Source organism: Rhinopithecus bieti, unplaced genomic scaffold (genome assembly GCF_001698545.2).
Source record: "Rhinopithecus bieti isolate Rb0 unplaced genomic scaffold, ASM169854v2 scaffold_12155, whole genome shotgun sequence".
Classification (NCBI taxonomy): Eukaryota; Metazoa; Chordata; class Mammalia; order Primates; family Cercopithecidae; genus Rhinopithecus; species Rhinopithecus bieti.
Genome location: NW_016807423.1, coordinates 1491480 through 1498585, shown reverse-complemented (window position 1 = coordinate 1498585; position 7106 = coordinate 1491480). Strand labels below are relative to the sequence as shown.

The window sequence follows — 7106 nt, the reverse complement described above, 5'->3', positions numbered from 1 at the left end:
ATCTCATGAGACTAGAACAATCATTTTCTTACAAGATTTCAAGGAAGGAGACTTTCTAGGAAGTTTCCAATTATACTCCCAAACAAAACTAGGACTATTATAAAAAGAAAGCAAGAGCCTTTTACTGTATCCCAATAGAACCACTCTTTTTTCTTTTGGACATCCTCAACAGAAGCACTCTTAATCTGAAAGATTAAACAGGTTGTCGGCCACTGCTATGCTGCAGCTGAAAAGCTTTTCCACTTACTAGAGGGTAGAAGCTGGCAAAATTATGCCATTTGCTTTTACCATCTCTCACAAATGCACACACATGTGCCACTTCCACTTCCACATACTTCAATTCTTCCCTAACATCCAAACCTTTCCAATATTCTTTTCTTTTTTTTTTTTTTTTTTTTTTTGAGACAGTCACTCTCTGTCACCCAGGCTGCAATGCAACGTGATCTGGGTTTACTGCAACCTCCGCCTCCTGGGTTCAAGCAATTCTCCTGCCTCAGCCTCCCAAGTAGCTGGGACTACAGGCATGTGCCATCGCACCCGGCTAATTTTTGTATTTTTAGTAATGATGGGGTTTCACTATGTTGGCCAGGCTGGTCTTGAACTCCTGAGCGCAGGTGATCTGCCTGTCTTGGCAAAGTGCTGGGATTACAGGAGTGAGCCACTGCATTCGGCCTACTCTCATTATTTCTAAGAAGCTAAATACACTTAAAAGAGATTTTCTGTAATCCCAGAACTTTGTGTGGCCAAGGTGGGGGGATCACTTGAGACCAGGCATGAGCCACCGTGCCTGGCGAACTAAGGTCTATTTTTAAGGATGACCAGATGATCCTGAATTCCAAAACTAAATTATTTTATTTTATTTATTATTTTTTTTCTTTTTGAGACGGAGTCTCGCTCTGTTGCCCAGGCTGGAATGCAGTGGCGTGATCTCGGCTCACTGCAAGCTCCGCCTCCCAGGTTCACGCCATTCTCCTGCCTCAGCCTCCCAAGAAGCTGGGACTACAGGCGCCCGCCACCACGCCCAGCTAATTTTTTTGTATTTTTAGTAAAGACGGGGTTTCGCCATGTTAGCCAGGATGGTCTCGATCTCCTGACCTCGTGATCCGCCCGTCTTGGCCTCCCAAAGTGCTGGAATTACAGGCGTGAGCCACCGCGCCTGGCCCACTAAATTATTTTAAAGGAAGACAAATAAACTGGCCGGGCATGGTGGCTCATGCCTATAATCCCAACACTTTGGGAGACTGAGGCAGGAGGATCACTTGAGGTCAAGAGTTCGAGACCAGCCTGGCCAACATGGTGAAACCCCGACTCTACTAAAAAATACAAAAAAAAATTAGCCGAACATGGTGGTGCGTGCCTGTGGTCCCAGCTACTTGGGAGGCTGAGGCAGGATAATCACTTGAACCTGGAAGGTGAAGTTTGCAGTGAGTTGAGATCACGCCACTGTACTCCAGCCTGGGTGGCAGAGCAAGATCCATCTCAAAAAAAAAAAAGAGGTATACAAATAAACTACATAAATCCACACTCTAATTGTAAAGTAATCCATCAATCAATCTTTATTTTGCTATCTAGGACAACTAAAAGTCCTTAAGTTACCTGTGCAATTTGTATATCCTATACCAGAAGTCAAACATTTCCTTTTATCACCACGGATATACTTTTTATTTAACCTGACCTTTAAAGCTCGATAATCATCTGTACTTTGTAATCAAAGATAAAAACTAAACATCACCTATCTGTGCACTGCAGCTATTAGATCAGGAGTTGGAAGCTTTTTTCTGTAAAGGGTAAAACAGTAAATATCTTAGGCTTTGAAGGCCAGGTACAGTGGCTCATGCCCATAATCTCAATGTTTTGAGAGGCCAAGGTGGGAGGATAGATTGAGGCAGAAGCTTGACACCAGCCTAGGCAACATAGCGATACACTGTCTCTACAAAAAAAATTAAAAATTAGCTGGGTGTGGTAGCACACGCCTGTAGTCTTATCTATTTGTGAAGCTAAGATGGGAGGATCCCTTGAGCTCAGGAGTTCAAAGTTACACTGAGTTATGATCATGCCACTGCACTCCAGTTTGTGTGACAAAATGAGACTCTAATTTAAAAAAAAAAAAGGCTTTGAGGGACATACGGTCTCTGTTACAAAGTACTCAATGAGTACAGATGTGTTCCAATAAAACTTTATTTCTAAAACATTGGTCCAAAGGCTGTAGTTTACCAAATACTGTATCAGACTATATTACAAGCAACCAAAAATAAACAGACCTATTCCCCGCTTTCCCAGTGATAATGTTTTCACCATAAAATTAAATAATTACTTTCTAAAACACCACAAAATACATTTAATTAGCTTTCTCCTATTTTGTAATAGGCATTCATAGTGGGATAATGCTATCCCTATTGCCTCGAATGAGGAATAACAGCCAACTATGAGATTCAGGTTTAGGCTTCAAATTTGAACCATACACACTGTACAGAAAGACTGTGCCAATAAATAAAAATAAAGCATTTAGGTTCAGATCCAGAATCTATTTGACCCCAGGAGAGGCAAAAGTGAGCTCACCATATTGGAACATATCCACAACCTAGAATAAAATAACTCCCAGGGAAAATGAAACTGCCTTTGCAAAATTGTAACAGTAAGAGAAATCTAACATCGCTGACTCCATCTTGCTTCTAACCACAAAAGCTAACTGTCCCTCCCCGTATCCGGGCATAAGCCAAGCTAACTATGGGAGGAATTTAGTTCATAGTTTAACTTTAAAACAAAGATGATAACAGTCCCTTCAGGAAACTAATCCCCTGCTTGCATGGGGATGAAACTGCCTTTGTAAAACTAACAGACTGGCCACACAGTTAGAATTATGGTTCAGGGGTCATGTAGCCAGAGGTCACAAGATTTGTAACTTCCCCAACTGCTCCTACAGATAACATCACTATTGTAAAACCTAAGACTGGTGTTTGAGGTATTTTTCAGACCTTGCATTCTGATGAACCAGATGGCACCACCTGGATTGGCAACCTATAACAAGAAACCAACTTGACTGCTCTTGTGACACTCCCCACCACCGCCACCTAGTAACTGACTCAGTGCAAGAGGCAGTTTCAACCCCCTATGATTTCATCCTTGACCCAACCAATCAGCACTCCCCAATCCCTAGCCCCCCCTGCCTGCCAAACTATCCTCGAAAAACCCTAACCTCTAAATACTTGGGGAGACAGACTTGAGAAATATCTCTCATTCTCATTGCTTGGCTCGCCCTGTGATTATTAAATTATTTCTCTGCTGCAACTCCTGCTGTTCTCAGTTTATTGGCTTTTCTGAGAAATGGGTAAGAAGAACCAGTTGGACAATTACAAAAGCATCTACCCTTGAAGATTGGCTTTCAATAAAAAATTAAAAATCAAAGGAGAAACAAAAAGCCAAGGCCAGGTGCAGTGGCTCAGACTTGTAATCCCAACACTTTGGGAGGCTGAGGCGGGAGGATCACCTGAGGCCAGGAATTCAAGACCAGCCCTGGGCAACATAATGAGACCCTGTCTCTACCAAAAATAAAAATAAAAAATAAATTGGTGGGCATGGCAGCATATACCTGTGATCCCAGATACTTGGGAGGCTGAGGCAGGAGGGTCACCTGAGCCCAGGAAGTCAAGGCTACAGTGAGCCATGATCACATCACCACACTCCAAACTAGGTGACAGAGCAAGACCCTGTCTCCAAACTAGGTGACAGAGCAAGACCCTGTCTCCAAGAAATAAATAAACCATGAAAAAGTATGAGTAAACACAATTAATAGCCAAACTTATGATCTACACTCTAAGAGTTGCAACTAATCTGAAAAGGATTTAACAAAAAAAATTTTAAAGGTCAAATTTTACTCAGCTCTTTGCAAGTATATTAGAAAAGTTATAAGAAATTATAATTTTCTAGTAAAATATAATTTACAAAACTTGGCCTCAGAAGAAACAAAAACTTAAATAGACCAATTATCCTAGAAGAATAGGAAAAGTTTTCCAAGTACTTGGCACAGAATTTCACAGTGAAATTCTACCAAATATTTAAGAAATAAATCATTTTAATACCACTTAAGCTGGTTCAAAGCATAGAAGAAAAAAAACTTCCTTTTTTTTTTTTTTTTTAAGACAGGGTTTCTCACTATTTTGCCCAGGATAGCTCAAGCTATCCAAGGTAGGCAGATCACTTGAGGCCAGGAGTTTCAGACCAGCGTGGGCAACATAGTGAACCTCCATCTCTACAAAAAAATCAAAAAAATTAGCTGGGTATATTGTTGCACACCTGTAGGCAGGCCTAGCTACTCAGGAGGCTGAGGCAGGAGGATCCCTTGAGCCAAGGAGCCGGAGGCTGCAGGGAGCTATGATCGCACTACTGCACTCCAGCCTGGGCAACAGAAATAGACTCTGTCTCTAAAAAATTTTAAATAAAATAAAACGAGGAAATATTAAAACTTAAATGCATGTATTAGAAAATATGAAATATTAGGAAAAACTGAGATAAGAATAACATTACAGATCCTAGAGAAAGAACAAAAAAATAGGCCCAAGAAAGTAGGCAAAAGAAAGTAACTGAAGATAGAATTAGAAAACAATGAACTATAAAATGCATACAAACAGTAGATAATCAGTACAATCAAAGAGTAATTATTTGACTGTCAGGTTCTGCCCAGGGTAAAGCTATCAGTAGGTCTGGCAAATATACAAAGTCAAACTTCCCTAAGGCAGGTACAGGGGCAAAACCAAATACCCCTACCTCCAGAATCCATTTTTTAAGCTTTCCATTCATCAATAAACCACAGCTAGTTTTAAAAAAGAAAGAATGGGTATCCTTTGAAAGAAAACATAAATTTGTGTTAAGTGTGATTTTTTAAAATGGGGCCTCAGCCAGGTACAGTTGTTCACACCTATAATCCCAGTACTTTGGGAAGCCAAGGTAGGAGGATTATGTAAGTCCAGGAGTTAAAGACCAGCAAGGGCAACATAGTGAGACCTCAACTCTACAAATAATTTTAAAAATTAGCCGGGCACAGTAGTATACCAGTAGTCCCAGGTACTCAGGAGGCTGAAGCAGGAGGCTCTCCTGAGCCCAGGAGTTCAAGGCTGCAGTGAGCCAGATCATGCCACTGCACTCCAGACTAGGTGACAGAGTGAGATCTATCTCAAAAACAAAACAAAATGAAATTTAAAAATATAATTGCTTGATTCTTTCACAGTAACACTTAACTTAAAACACAAACACATTGTACCAAGCTGTACAAAAATATTTTCTTTCTTTAGTCTGTAAGTTTTTTCTATTAATTTTTTTTTTTTTTACTCTTTAAACATTTACGTTAAAAACTAAGACACAAACATACACATTAGCCCAGGCCTACAGTGGGTCAGGATCATAATATCACTGTCATCCATCTCCACATTTTGCCTCACCAGAAGGTTTTCAGGGACAATAACACACATGGAGCTATCATATCCTATGGTAACAATGCCTTCTGGAATATCTCCTAAAGGGCCTGCCTAAGACTGTTTTGCAGTTAACTTTTTTTTTTAATTAATAGGAGTATACTCTAAAATAACAATTAAAAGTATAATGTAATATATATAAACCATTAACATAGTCAATTATTATCTTTATCAATTATTACATTCTGTACATAATTATATGTGCTATTCTTTATACAACTGGCACTGTGGTAGGATTATTAGCACCCACAATACCACCATCATGGGTAATACATTGCACTACGATGTTAAACAGGTACACAGGTACACAATGTCACTAGGCCATAGGAATTTTCCATCTCTATTATAACCTTATAGGACCACCATTTTATAAGCAGTCCATCATTGTCTGAAATGTCATTATGACTGTATATATAGGATCTATATGAGAAAAACCACAAAACTCTGATGAAAGACATCAAAGAAGAACTAAATAAAATGGAGAGATATTTCATGTTAACGGATAGGAAGACTAAATGTGTGTTTTTTTTGTTTGTTTGTTTTTGTTTTTTTTTGTAGAGACCTTGTCTTTACACTTGAGCCTGGTAGTTCAAGGCTTCTGTGAGCCATGACCACACCACTGCACTCTAGCCTGGGAGACAGAGTGAGACTCTGTCTCAAAAAAAAAAAAAACGAAAAAAACCCTGATTAAAAAGTTGAACAGATATCTCACCAAATAAGACACACAGATGGCAAGTAAGTATCTGAGAAAATATTCAACATCATATGTTGTGTTAGGCCATTCTTGCATTGCTATAAAGAAACACCTGAGATCAAGTTATTTATAAAGAAAAGAGGTTTAATTGACTCACGGTTCTGGAAGCTGCATATGAAACACAGTGCCAGCATCTACTTCTGGTGAGGGCCTCTGAAAGCTTACAATCATGGAGGAAGGTGACAGGGTGGTGCCAGCATGTCACATGGGGAGAGTGAGATCAAGAGAGAGTAGGGGGAGGTCCCAGATTCTTTTAAATAGCCGGATGTCACATGAACAAACTGAGCAAGAACTCACTTATCACCAACGGGATGGTACTAAACCATTCATGAGGGATCTACTTCCGTGATCCAATCACTTCCCACTAGGCCCCACCTTCAACATTGGAAATCACATTTCAACACGAGATTTGGAGGGAACAAACATCCAAACTGTATCATATACCATTAGATATTTGAAAATTAAAATAACAGTGAGATACTACTATATACTAATTAGATTGGCCAAAATCCAGAACACTGACATCAAATACTGACAAGGATATGGACCAACAGGAACTCTGTATTCATTCCTAGTTGAAATGCAAACTGGGGCAGGGCATGGTGGCTCATGTCTGCAATCCTAGCACTTTGGGAGGCTGAGGCAGGTGGATCACAAGGTCAGGAATTCAAGACCAGCCTGGCCAAGATGGTGAAACCCCATCTCTACTAAAAATACAAAACTTAGCTGAGCGTGGTGGTGGACATCTGTAATCCCAGCTACTCAGGAAGCTGAGGGAGGGAATTGCTTGAATGCGGAAGGCAGAGGTTGTAGTGAGCCGAGATCACACCACTGCACACCAGCCTGGGAGACAGAGCAAGACTCTGTCTCAAAAAAAAAAAAAA

At 40.2% G+C, this 7106-nt stretch overlaps 1 protein-coding gene across 4 annotated transcripts in view; it reads right to left on the bottom strand.

The window, feature by feature from the left end:
- Nucleotides 1-7106, bottom strand: part of TESK2 (testis associated actin remodelling kinase 2) — a 162737-nt gene that overhangs the window by 105967 nt on the left and 49664 nt on the right. Inside the window, exon 1 of one of the 4 annotated variants that reach the window (XM_017881801.1) lies at nucleotides 2976-3065. The exons of the other annotated variants lie outside the window; for them this stretch is intronic. The gene's annotated coding sequence lies outside the window, so the exon portion shown is untranslated. Of the gene's footprint in view, nucleotides 1-2975; nucleotides 3066-7106 lie in introns of those variants that run through there. 4 annotated transcript variants of the gene reach the window in all.